Raw genomic sequence first — 14,678 nt, forward strand, 5'->3', positions numbered from 1 at the left:
GGATTTCAGCCTTTATTATCTAACTGTTCTCTTAATATTTCCTGAGTTTCAGATGTAGATTTTAATGAATTCTTAATGAATCTACAATTAAGATGAAATCTTTACCTGTAATTGAGATGAAATCTTGAACTTGTTGTGTCCCAGTGGAGCTATTGCACAAGTCATGTTTTCCTCTTAACGTGAATTCTTTATGGCCCTACCTCATTTAGATGAATAGAATCATTTGAACAAATAGGGTTTAGATAGCAAGTATCCATTTATTTAAGAAGCTTTGATGATGATGATGATGATGATGATGATAACTGCCTGTATTAACAGTTTGAGAACTTATGCACAGGTACTTCTGTTCCTTAACAACTTTCATGGAGAAGACCTCTAAGTGGATTAGCTGGAAGAAAAGAGAGGATTTGTAGCTTGAATGCAAGTTCTTAAGCTTCCAAAATAAAAATAAAATAGGATTATTGGGCCCCTTATGCTGGCTTTAACAAGTCTGAAATGAATGCTATGAATTCTGATTTGAATGGATAACTTACCTTAGTGTTGAAAAATATACTTTGGCATCCAGGTCACAAACCAGCTGCACAACTTGCTGGATCATTTCATTACTTCTAAAAAAACTGCAGTCAGGTACTCCAAAAATAGTTTCTAATTTGGGAAATAGGAAAAAAAATGAAGGAAATGTTATTAATAGAAGCAGCTGTATTTACTGCATGACATTTTTAAAAGTGACTGTTCTTTCACATTGATAGAAATGCTTAGCATGAGACCTGTAAACTTACGGAACAGAATGCTTCATTTTGTTTACTGGGCTTACAAAAGCTTAATAGTAACAATTTATGTAACTTATGGCTTGCAGGTATCAGTAAATTGGTGCCACAGTGTAGCTGAACTGTATATGTGGCTCTTTGTTAACTCTACCCATTGCAAAACTGACAAGCAACAGAAAGATAGACGTCTGCCCTAAATTAAATCTACATTCTGTTACTTTGTAGGTATTTTGTATTTTTATTCTCAGAATTTAGACTGAAACCAACAGACGGAGACACAGAAGCTTCCATTAATTACTTTTTCCTTTTTCTATCACTTAAAATATATAAAAAGCATCGAAATTAGTTCAAACATAACCTAAGAGGAAATGGGAGGAGGGAGTGTTAGATGCAAAATCCCCGTCATTTTGCTTCTGCTGTGGCAGATAGCAAACCCAATGAGCACAACCATTTTGTGTGTAGGAAAAAACCTCCTTGTAGTCTAAGAGAAACCTCCCTTGTTTAGAGTAGGGGTGGGCAACAGGTAGCCCACGAGCTGAATATGGCCTCCTGGGACCCAAATGGAGCCCCATTAACATCTCATGCCCACCTCAAAACCATTTAAAACATTTTTTAGGGAAAAGAGATTGGCTCAGAAAGTCCTCTCATGCTGTCTAGGCAGCATGAGGCAATTCTGCCACTTTTGGAGAGGACGGTAGTTGTCATGGCCTCTTCACACTGCAAGAAGTCCAGTGATCTTTTTTCATTTTTTAAAAATAACCTGTATGTGTAAAAAAGAGAGAGAGGAGAGGGGGGGGAAATCAAGTGTTGACAGAGCAAATGTGGCCCTTGGGCCTCTGTAGATTGTCAACCCTGGCTTAGATAACCAAAGATGGATGGGCCAGTGTAGGAATTTCCCATTTTCTCCCAGTTGAAATCTACTCAATCTGTGTTTGCTCTGATTTGTGAATGTGACAACATTCATTTTGAAAATGCCTAAAAAATGGCATGCATATTTATATTTTTCCTCATAAACACATTTCTGTACATGTGTTTCCTAGTGGTGCCATTTTGGAAGAAGGTTTTCCTTGCTGTTATGTTTTTGTACAAAGTGCTTCCATAATACACACAGTTTTGTTTATTGTGTACTCTCAGTGCACTTCTCCTTAATATATGCATGTTTATAACCATTCTGGAGTTGCAAATTGGGCCAAAATATTCCAAAACTGTGGATTTATGCATGCAACTACTTTCTCATTTACTACCACATCAAGCAAATCTGAATTTCAGGAATGCATATGGAATTGAGAACTTACAAATGGCTTCTCCCTATAACTCAGTGACTTTTTATTGTCTGGCTTTGTTTGGAATGCTGGCGAGATGCTTATCGGCTTAGGCAGCATAGGGACATTTCCCAGCACTTTGGCACTGTGCTGATTACAGTATGGAAATCTGCCCAAGTTGCAAAGGCAGCCACAGTGATTTCTTCCTGTCTCCTCCTGGAACTACATTCAGTGGCACAACCCTAGAAAGGATGAAAATGGCCAGGACTGCAAACAGTCCCAGATGAGATGGTGAAGATGTGTTGAGGAAAATAGTTCAGACAGTGAAAGATGCAAAACATCATACTTCCATCCAAAGCTGGGTGGAAGTGGAAGATGGAGCTTGAGGTGCCATAGTGTTGTGCAGTTAAGCATTGAGTTTTGCCCATAGTTCTTCAGGAATGTATCTGACTGCTAGAAAATAGCATGAGATCCACAATGCAGAATGCTATTTGTAAATGTCCTGTCAAAAGAGGAGTGGCAGTGATTTCTTTGGACGTTCTACAAATATAGTAATAGACTTCCAACATAAGAGAAACAAATGGTGCAGCTACACTGACTACAAGAGCACATAGACATATTTAGACTTTTCAGTGGCTGCAGTACCTACCCCATCAAGTTGCAAACAGGATGTTTGGTGTACTTGTTACTATGTGGTAACTGTACAGTTGTGGTTGCCGGGAGTTTTCCATGCTATCTCCCCCAAAGTAAAGCATGTGGGCATAGTTCTTTTTTTTTGACAACTTTGTTTATTATTACAGATTGCTGCACTTCTACCTATCAGTCCTCCCAATTCTGAAAGCTTGGCATATGGCTTGTACCCAAGTGGTCAATACAGAGAGGCACTTATAGATGAAAACTGTAGACAAATGGCATAACTCAAAGCAGTTTCTCACTCACTATCTATGTCTATCTCTCTCTCTCTGTCCCAGTATTCAGGATCATGCCAGTATCATGGGCTGTCACATATCTCAAAATCCAAGCAGGAGCTTGGTAACTGTCAGCCAAAAAAACAGACATTAAGAGAAAAGCAGCCTTCAAATAACACTAAACAAATTAATTAAAAAGCCAATGTGTGTTATGCCATTTGCCTTCTGCAGGCATAACTATGCAACAGGATTTTGGCTACTATTTATAAGGCCAAGTCAACACACTGACCACAATGTTCATTTTCATTGTCATGACCTTTCTCATGTTCCTATTATATTTTGATTAAAAACATTCAGTGCCAGAGTCTTATCTAGAAATGTAACAAAACTTTAATATCAGCTGCCATTTACAAGAAAACTGAGCATATGACCTACCAATCCTATGTTCTAGGGCAGTGGTCCCCAACCTTGGGCCTCCAGATGTTCTTGGACTTCAACTCCCAGAAATCCTGGCCAGCAGAGTTGGCAGTGAAGGCATCTGGGAGTTGTAGTCCAAGAACATCTGGAGGCCCAAGGTTGGGGACCACTGTTCTAGAGAACACAAAGATACAATATCTAGACTAGGTTGATGGACTGTAGCTTCCAATATTTCTCACTGCCAGTCCTCAGCGCAGGCCTGATGGGATTTGTAGTCCAGTTCTGGACAGCCATACATTGACTACTCCATTGTACACCTGCTGAATAGCTTTTGTTTTGGTATAACCATAAACAACATGGGATGTTCTTAGAATAAGCCTACACCATACCAACTTCCACATGAATAACATTTTTAGGCTCACAGTAAAGGCAAAGGATTTTCCTGTTGTGCCACAGTCTCGAAAAATGATAATCCCTTTTTAATTTGCATTGCTTAATTCACATTTCTCAAAATGGCAAGCAGCTACAAGGGACCCAGCTGAATGTTTTTTTCCATCTGTTCATCTGTCAACAGTCACTTTAAATGTTTTATGCTGATGCTGTGTTGATATACCAAATCTGTGTATATTGATGCTAAAACGAACTGGGTCCTTCTGAAGAACTGACATGTTAAATAAGATGCCATTATTTTTCCTTTTTAAAAAAAGCTACAGCTGTGTAGGTTTCCTCCTTCACACTATTGAACTCCTCAATTTTAAAAAATGAAATTGTGCCCAACACCCAGCCAGAGATGCTCAAAATGCTGAACACCGCTTGGACTTTTGTTCCTTTCACTCTGAGGTCATACAGCTTTAACCACATGAGCCTTAGCAACTTTTTCAATTTGAAACAAAATGAGTTGTCAAAAACCAGGATCAAATGGACAAAGGCATGTCAGAAAGGGTAAATGGGGACCAAAAGACAACCACCTCCATGTTAACTGTTCACAGTTAGGACTCATTATGGCCTCTTCGTGGGAGAGTATGTGTAAAAAAGAGGGAAAATGGGCGAATTTGTCCTTCTTGTCCCTTGGCTGTAAAAGAGAACTGTGTGAAAAATATTAACTAAATAGCTGTAGTGATGTCTGAGGCTCAGAGAGCTCTTGATTAATTGTGACTTTGTTTGTCTTTTGCCTTAAACTGTGTTTTTTTGTTGTTGTTGTTGTTGTTTAACATGTATGCTGCCTTTTTTCCTATAGGGGGACTTAAGGCAACTCAGTTAATGTAATAAACACAGTTCAAAGCACTGTGAAATATAACACTAAAACTCAACCGATAATAATATTAAAAATCATTGACAGTACCAATGGAACCTATTACCCTGGGAGGTGGTGAGCATTCCAGCACTGGAGGCATTAAAGAGAAATGAGACAACCATATGTCAGGTATACTTTGATTTGGGTTTCTGCACTGAGTAGGGGGTTAAACTCAGTAGACCCTTTCCAACACCATTATTTTATGATTATATGATCATATTAAAAAAACCTTTGAACTACAGTCGTCACATTTGTCTTTGGGGTCTTTGTGCTACCTAGCCATGTGCCACCAAATCAGTATGAACTTATTTCAAGGTGATGTATGTAATGAGTGGTTTTTACCAGTTCTGTTCCCTTAGGGAATTTTCAAACCCTGGTATCCAGGGTCCTAGTCTGTCTCTCTATCCACTACATCACACTGGATACCCCACATGCTACTCAAAGATGCTCAAAAAGCATATATTTAATTGCCTGCATGCTTTCCCCCTTTCTGTAATGGGCAACCCACACAGATAATGGTAGGCAGTGCGAGATAGCTAGTTGCCTCTAAGGCTCACAATGCTGATTACTTATTTCTTTCCTTAGTTGGTTGTGGGCAAGGGCTGATTTACTAATTTACTTTTCATGAGCCTCGTGGCGCAGTGGTTAAAACACTGGCATAGAGGATAGTAGCATAGGAAAGAAGAAGATACATTAATGTCCAAACTGTTTCCTTATATACAGTTACACTGTTCCTTCTATCCAATCACTGGAAGTATTGCATCATCTTCCTCCACATGGGTGTCACCTCTTCTCCAGGCATTGCATCATCTTCTCCTTTGTCACAGTGACTCAGCAGTCACACAGCTGTTCATTATGGCAGCACATTAATGTTACATTCAATAACTGTTCAGGCCTATAAAATTTACAATATCTTGACACCCCTCCTAATTTTATACCTGAACAAAACACAATTCCATTTCTTCAATACATTCTCCATTACATTATCACAAGAACCATACATTTTATAACTTTCCTTTAAACACACATTTGTTACTTATAACTTTATGTTCTCTATGCAACTTATTTTCAATAAACACTTTGTACTTTTCCATGTACCTCATCTCTTCTTCCATGGCATCTTGCCACTTTCTTCTTTCAAAATTAGGAAGTGCCTTCACTTCCTCATAATTTCTAGGTTCTTGGTACACATGGCAAACCCTGATTTCACCCACTCCAAACCTTTTGGGTGGAACTCCCTTGTTTACCCTCTCAGACCTCCTAGGACCCTATGGCTCTGGCTCTTTCTCTAATTCACTACCTTGTTCTTCTTCTTCATCATCTTCATCTTCTTCATTAATCATGGACTTACTTGTGTCTTCAATTTCTTCTTCTTGTGTTTCTATCTGCCTATTCTGGTTCCTTTTTGTGTCACTTATAGGGATAAAAACCTGTGAATTTGTGTGTATTTTATCCTAGTTTTCATGCTCATTAAAGCTTGCTGACCTGGATATCACTATGTTCCTATTCTCATCTACAAATCTGTATGCTTTTGAACCAGGCTCATATCCTAGAAACCTCATCTTCTTTGTTTTGGCTCTGCCTTTCCTTCTTAATTGCTTTGGAATATGTACCCAAGCTGTACATCCAAATACTCTCAAGTGCTTTAATGAAGGCTCTTTTCCATACAACATGTAATAGGGTGTCTGATCTATTGCAGAAGACCAAATTCTGTTCACCAAATAGTTCAATGTCTGCAAACATTCTGCCCAGAACCCATGATTCATCCCTGAATCTGCTAATAATGCATCTTTCATAGTTTGAAGCACCCCATTCCTTCTTTCTGCCACACCATTTTGAAACGGAGAGTATGGGCTTGTCTTTCTGTGGCTTATGCCTGTATTTTCTAAACTCTGAAATTTAGTGTTCATGAACTCTGAGCTTCTATCTGTTTTTAATTGCACCACCTTGTGGTCAAAACATCGCTCAACAAATTTCACCCAATTCCTGAAACTGTTAAACACCTCTGTTTTAGATTTTAGTACATGACAAAATAAATATCTGCTATAGTCATCCACTAAAACCAAAGCATATTTGGCCCCTCCTAATGAGGGTGGAAAAGGCCCTATCAAATCTGCATGTACACGCTCAAATGGCCTTGTTTTCTTTACAAGAGAAATTCTCTTTCTGCTGCCTTCCCTGGAGTGTCCGTAAGCTGCTTGTTCTCTGCTCTTTGAAAATGTCTCTCCTTGCTTTCTGCTTGCAGCTTGTTTACAGTCCCTCAAAAGATGACTTTTAGAACCACATCCGAAGCAACATTTAATAGTCATGGCACGCCCACACTGCTCTCTATCAGTAGCTGGCGTTCTTCCTTTCATGCTGTCATCTGGACTCTGTCTCCAGCTTTCAAGGTCAGCTTTCATGTTGCTTCTCTCGACACTGTCGGACCTCTCATCCCAATGTTGCTGTTCCTGCAAAAGTCTACTTGTAACATACTCCAAACTCAGCTGTGCATCAGGTAAACTTTCAAGGCTCATTATCAGCATGTCAAACTGACTGGGCAGACTACTCTAACAACAATTTTATGCTGCTCAGTAAAATGCACGTTCATCAGTTCTAACTCATTAAACAGTCCTTTCATTACTTGTAAGTGCTTGGACACACTCTCACCAGGTTGCATTTTACACTTGTAGAGTCTTCTGGTCAATGAAATCTTTGTACCAGCTGTCTCTCTTATATAAATGTTCCTTAGCCGATCCCAGACTGCCTTGGCTGTGGTCAGTCCTTGTATGTGAATTAACTGATCATCTTCAATAGACAAAATTAAAGTACTAAGAGCTTTTTCGTGCTCTCTTTCTTATTCTTCATCAAATTGTGCCGGAGGATTATTCACAAATAACCATAATTCTTCTCTTCTCAACAACATTTCAGCCTTGACTGCCCATGTTTAGTAATTTCTGTCATTCAGCCTGGTTAATAGTAATCCTCCTATGCCTCCTGCATTCAATGCCATCCTGTCTGCTCTTCCAGTTCTCTGTTTCCTTTCCCCTCCTAGGCTAACAGACAAACTGCCTTCTTCCAAGTCTTCTAAATCACTTTCTCTTTCTTCCTTCATCTAAAGATTTCACCCACGATACTCACCAGCCGTCTTCACTTCAATTGGCTTGCGCAGCGCACGTCTCTGGGCCCAGAACCTCTGTTTGCTTCGCGCTGTAATGTGCAGAGTTTTCTGATTGAAGAAACACACACACGCTCTTCTTCTGTACAAAAAGACATGTGTATTAACATACAAATATACAAAGTAGCAGAGCTTTGGCGTAGCAGGCAAAAATATAGGTAAAGTGGCATAGAGGATAGTAGCATAGGAAAGAAGGAGAAGATACATTAATGTCCAAACTGTTTCCTTATATACAGTTACACTGTTCCTTCTATCCAATCACTGGAAGTATTGCATCATCTTCCTCCACATGGGTGTCACCTCTTCTCCAGGCATTGCATCATCTTCTCCTTTGTCACAGTGACTCAGCAGTCACACAGCTGTTCACTATAGCAGCTCATTAATGTTACATTCAATAACTGTTCAGGCCTATAAAATTTACAATATCTTGACAAAAGCCGCAGTTGATAAATTGGTCACATTGGTATGTACACTATTGGTAGCAGAAGGATAAGAAATTTAGGATACATTGATAACTTGAGGTGTTTTAATGATGAAGTCTAACTTAACCCTATCTAATCTCACAGAAATCAAGAACATTAAGAGAAACTAGAAAAAAGATACTTATATGTGCCTCTTTCCCTTCACTCCAAAAAAGTCACACATCTGAGGCCCTACCCCAACATCATGTTCCCCCATCATAATGACACAGAGAAAGAGAAAGTGAGAGTGAGAGAGCAAAAGAGCACACTGCTCTCACAGCCATGATATGGATGGTGAAAATGGCAAAGGGAATCAGACTGAATTTCATGATGCCCTCTAATAGTGAACACAGCTGGTCACTGATGACAGATGTAGCAGAATATTTTTAGAATAGAAAAGGGCACATAATGGCCAAGAAACCCGCAACCCAAGCCAAACTACCCAGTGGAGATTAAAGACATCCAGTGGACACATAAATTTGAGTGCCTATGGCTGTGGAAAAGAGAAATTAGAAGGAAGAAAAGGGATGGAAGAATATAAGGCAGAAAAGCAAGTTAATAGATCCCTAAGTTGTCTAAAAGCAAATTCAATCAATAATGAAAATGAGGAATGTATTAATCCTGGCTCTACTTTGTCACACTCAACAGTTTCCTACATGTAAACTGATGTGTCTAAAGTGGGGAGAGCCGCCACTATTCACGTGAGCTCTGTGTGTGAGCTGGGACTCTGGAAAACCAGGGATCCAAATCATGCAGAGAACCTCTACTAATTTCAGAGACTCTTCTGATTCTTGCTCTCAACAAATAGGAGAGCAAAAGAACTGGGAATTAAGGGAGACAGTGCTAGTGTGCTCTCTATTCTGAAGTGTTGATACAACACAACTTTATATTATGTAACAGGTCTCTGGTAGAAGGACTGCAGTGGAGGTCTACAGTGCAACATTTTGTTGCAGGTGGACAAGTTATTGTTGTGTTTTACATTCCTGTGGGAATAGAAAGGTGAGGAAAGCAGACCAACAGATACTTTTACTTTACTTTACTTTTATTAGATTTTTACCCCGCCCCCCTAGACAACGTCTACTCGGGGTGGCTTACATACATGATAAAAACATCACAATAACAAAATCATAAAACATTTAAACAGATACAGTGGTGCCTCGCTTAACAATGTTAATTGGTTCCCTAAAAACACATTGCTATGGGAAAACATCACTAAGCAAAACACCATTTCCCATAGGAATGCATTGAAAACCGGTTAATCCGTTCCAATGGAAACGGATTACCGTCCTTAAGCAAAAATTGCCATAGGAAACATCGCTAAGCGAAACAAATGTTTTCCCCATTGGAATGCATTGAAGCCCGACAGTTCAATGCATTCCAATGGGGGAGAAAAAAATTCACCAAAAATTAACAAAGACTCAGAACAAAGCCAAATTAAGTTTGCACAGGTTTGCAAGGTGCACTAATGATCCCAAGCATTTAAAACCGTTTTTGAACATTTTAAGACACACTTAAAATTGCAAAAACGGACATCGTTAAGCGAAACAGGGGGACCTAAACTGTCATCGCTAAGTGAGGTAAGGTCCCGAACATCGCTATGCGAAATTTCCCCATAGGAAACATCGCTAAACGGAACGTAAAATCGCTCAAAAAACCCATCGCTAAGCGAATACATCGTTAAACGAGGCAATAGCTAAGCGAGGCACCACTGTACTATTGCACTTGAAAAAGATCTATGTATGCCAAGGAGAAAAATAGCATCATTTTTAGTTTTCAAAATTACAACATTGCAAGGTTCATTTAAAAATCTTTATTCAATCATCTGACCTTTTTTTATTTTTGCTTGAACTCTTGTGAGCCCTACCAGCCATGTCAGATTCAGTGGGATGTGGCTCTTCTATCCACCATTCCCTAAAGCCAGATGACAACGGATAAAATATAATAGGATTTCTTGTAAATTGGGTGGGCATAAACTGCAACAACGGTACACACAATTCTGAGTCCTTGGTCCTACTTAACAACTCTAGTCCACCACTATGTTCTTTAGTCTCTCACTCCACAGGTTCCCTTTACTGGGAAGGACAGTGTCTATTCTATGAGCCCAGTTAGCATTATTGGGCTCTCAACCTGTCCAGTCAGCTTAGCTGCAGCATGTGAAGATCTGCTGTGCTTCCCAGAGCAAGGGCTAGTATGTGTGGTATGTCAGAGTCTTTTCTCCACTGTCTCGTGCCTGTCCTGCCCCCCCCCAGTTCCTCTGGCTCTAATTTCTCTTGATGCTGAGAGCTTTAATGATGTTTCCTCCACCAGCATTGACCCTGGGCTGGGGTCAGGTCCCCCTCTTTTACTCTCATTCCCCACCGCCACCAAGAAAGTCAGGGGGAACATGGAGTACTTATGCTTCTCCACCTCCCTGTTTGGGACTCAAAACTGGGTCAGGACCCCTTTTCAGGGATCCTCTTTATAAATACAGCCCTATTTCCCTGAGGGCTCTGGCTTCAGGGCCACTTTGGCCCAGAAAGTCCCAGACTATTCTTCCTGGACATCGCCCCCAGCTACTTATCCCAGGTTCTCCTAGTCCACCCCGTACCTCTTTAGTTCCCTTCCTTTGGGTTCTCCCACTAGTCATGCCCCATAGAAAGGTATGCTCCTTCCTCTGTAGACCCATCTATTTGAGAGCCTTCCTAAGCTTCATCAGGGTTACTCTGCCCACTTGTAGTGAGGCAGCTTTCAGAGCACTCATCCATCAGTAGTAGACCAATTCTTTCCTCCCTCCTAGAGGCCATCCTCTGAATCTCAGGACTAACATGATGACGAGGGCCTCTGTCAGTTTCCCTGGAGGAGGTGTATTTGGTGGCCACCCTTACCTTCTCTGGGGCCCTGGATCCTCCAGCAGACTCCAATTCTGGCTGGGCAGGACTCTCTAGTAGTGAGTCAGAGTACAATGGCATCCCAACAGAGGCATCCCTGAGAGTGAGAGAGTGATAGCCATGGTCCTATTTTCTTTACAACTGCATGGTCAGTAAGCTTTTGTGTATCAAGGTGGAAGAGGGGAAATTGTGCTAAAAACAAAACTAGACAAGCAGGGTTTATATGTATTTATGTACTCTTAACCAAAGTTTTTGTTTTCAGAATTTCAACTAAGAATCTAGATTATGAAAGAATGCAGATTTCCATAATTATTTATTCAAAATTTTCTGGAATATAGATATAGATATATATTTTAAAAAACAGATCAATGTTTAATATGAGTCTGTTACTCTCTGGATTTCTTCCATATTGCTTTTACTCTATTATAAAGACCTGCTTTCATATTTTCAAAAGCTGTGCGACAATGCTGCACCGGGGTGCTTTATTTCTATCTTTATTAATCACAGTAATTATTGTCTAAGCAATATGTTATTTGGCATGTCAACAGATGTTTCCTGCTCTCTACACAAGACAGGATTCTGGAAACAACAGCACTTTTGTTCAGTTAAACAAAGTCAGGTTATTATTTTTAATGCATATACAGATTAAAGGACACTCAATATACCAGATGTGTATTTACTTCTCTCACTGTATCTTCATCTTAAGGGCCAAAAAGCCACAGTAAAAAAAAAAATCAACACAGATTGATTTTCTCTTTTTTTAACCATTTTTGCTTCATTTTCTCTCTTTTTTCTTTTTTCTCTTTTTGTTTGCTCTGGCTTTTGAGATGGCATTTGTGCTTGAACAGTCTAGTACCACCCGTGTAGTATAATATTTTAGCACAACACTTTTTAGTAATGATATTTTAAACACTTCTGATTTTTTTAAAAAAAATGTCTAAAATGTCCTGATCAGGGGTTCTTTTGCAGCTATCAGTGCTCACCTTACAGAGGTCAGAAAGCAAAGATATCCTTGGAATATTATACCAAAGCTAGGGCCCTTCATTATATGCGGAACTACACACAAGCATGAACACGGCTTTAGAATGAAATAAAAAAAATGAGCCAATTTTTATTCCTTCATACATTTGTTAACATATAAAGAGTGGTATAGTGGGTAGAGTGTCCCACTTTCTGAGAGAACTCATTTGCATAGTAGTTTGCATAGTAAACCATGAATTGAAAATGTCATGTACACAAAAACAATCTTAGAAGTACAGAGCTGGAAGGGACGTCCAGCCCTGTCATGGAGGCAGAATGGGGAACTGAACTCCCAACCTCTAGCTCTGTAGTCAGAGACCTAAACCACTGAGCTACCTCTGTAAGGGATGTGATGGCACATGACCAAAAAAGTTCATTAAGAGTGATTCTGTGCATAAGAGAAAACCTCACAATGTTCATAAAGCATAGACGGTCAAGAATTTGGTTTTGCTTATAGCTAGTCATGCTGCTGAAATTAGATATTAGATTGTTTCATAGTCAAACTAGGGTGTTTGCAATATCTATATATGTCAAGCCTGAATGATTGATTATACAACAAAAAGTAGGATTTTCTGTACTGATACTAACATTGATTATGACTAGTCATCTCTGTTTTATCTTAGTGGGGTTTGCATACTGCTGTTTCTATGCTTGATAGATATTGATTGGTTTATCTTTTTTTTCCGTCCAAAGGAAGTGTAAAAAAACCCATTTCTGATCTTCATGCTCTTGGAGTGATGACATCTTAACCCTTCTGTTACTGTTTTTCAAACCAATGAGCTTGAACATTTGACTATGAATCCCTTCAAACAGCTGATCTCCTGTGGGGTGGGGGGAACAAAAAACACAGACCCCTTGCCATTTCCAGAGATCCAAATTGTAGTGGCCAGGGCACTTGGTGTTTGCTCAATAGCTTTGTCCTCTGCATCCCCTCCTTCTGTCTCCCAATCATTCCTTCTTGTGTGGCAACCACTCAGTCTGACTCTGTAAACAATGGTGCATAGGAAAGCAACTAATCAAAGAAGGGGACATAATGCAGTTATACATAACATGAAGCCATAATTTAAAAAATCCCAAGATTCACTCTGTTGATACTCATATGCAGCAACTATATTAACTTAAGGGAAAAATTCATCTGAGTTTGGACTAATTCTCCCATCCTTACTCACAGAAACAACTTCTTTTCTTTTCTGCCTGCTTCTAGAACCTATCCCATGGTTTCTGTCTGGCCAAATATCACCTGTTTCTCAGAGATCCTGAATAATAATCAAAAAGGTCATTGTGGTCTGCTTGCCAAAGCTGGCACTGCACTGAACAAATGATTCCCAGGCACTAGTCAACCAAGACCAGCCTTCCTTCTCTTCTCTTTTAGTCCCCACCACGTTCCTCCCCATCACTCAACCAACCTCTTCTTCTCACCCCACCTTCCAAATCCTTCATATTTTCTATTCCCCTCATCTACCTACCCCCACACCCCTGTTTCTTAATGTAAACAATCTATTAACTTTTTGTGATAAGAGAAACAATATGGGCATATAGTTGTTGTAGGTTTTTTGGGCTGTTTGGCTGTGTTCTGGAAATTTTTCTTCCTAACGTTTCGCCAGTCTCTTTGGCCGGCACAGAAACTAGTGAAGTGGTAGGAAGAAAAACCTCCAGAACATGGCCAAACAGCCTGAATAACCTATAACAACCATTGGATCCTGGCTGTGAAAGCCTTCGAGAATACAATTTGTGCATATTTCTATTAAACTCCAGACATCCTAGAGAGTGAAGTCAAGTGGGCCTTAGAAAGCCTGGCTAACAACAAGGCCAGTGGAGGTGATGGCATTCCAATAGAACTATTTAAAATCTTAAAAATGATGCTGTTAAGGTGCTACACTCAATAAGCCAGCAAGTTTGGAAAACTCAGCACTGGCCAGAGAATTGGAAAAGATCAGTCTACATCTCGATCCCAAAGAAGGGCAGTGCCAAAGAATGCTCCAGCTACCGTACAATTGCACTCATTTCACATGCTAGCAAGGTTATGTTCAAAATCCTCCAAGGTAGGCTTCAGCAGTATGTGGACCGAGAACTCCCAGAAGTACAAGCTGAATTTCAAAGGGGCAGAGGAACTAGAGACCAAATTGCTAACATGCGCTGGATTATGGAGAAAGCTAGAGAGTTCCAGAAAAACATATACTTCTGCTTCATGGACTATGCAAAAGCCTTTGACTGTGTTGACCACAACAAACTATGGCAAGTTCTTAAAGATAAGGGAGTGCCTGACCACCTTATCTATCTCCTGAGAAATCTATATGTGGAACAGGAAGCAAGAGTTAGAACTGGATATGGAACAACTGATTGGTCCAAAATTGGGACAGGAGTATGACAGGGCTGTATATTGTCTCCCTGCTTATTTAATTTATATGCAGAATACATCATGCAGAAGGCTGGACTGGCGGGATTCCAAAATGGAATTAAGATTGCCGGAAGAAATATCAACAATCTCAGATATGCAGATGATACCACTCTGATGGCAGAAAGTG

General features: G+C 39.9%; 1 long non-coding RNA gene across 1 annotated transcript in view; it reads right to left on the reverse strand.

The window, feature by feature from the left end:
- Window positions 1-240: 240 nt before the first annotated feature.
- LOC144586720 (uncharacterized) overlaps window positions 241-14,678 on the reverse strand; it is a 29,336-nt gene continuing 14,898 nt past the window's right edge. The window contains exons 2-3 of the long non-coding RNA XR_013541721.1: window positions 534-645; window positions 241-388 (exon numbers count right to left, since the gene is read on the reverse strand). This is a non-coding gene — a long non-coding RNA (uncharacterized LOC144586720). The remainder of the gene's footprint in view (window positions 389-533; window positions 646-14,678) is intronic.

The sequence above is a fragment of the Pogona vitticeps genome, chromosome 1 (genome assembly GCF_051106095.1).
Source record: "Pogona vitticeps strain Pit_001003342236 chromosome 1, PviZW2.1, whole genome shotgun sequence".
Taxonomy (NCBI): Eukaryota; Metazoa; Chordata; class Lepidosauria; order Squamata; family Agamidae; genus Pogona; species Pogona vitticeps.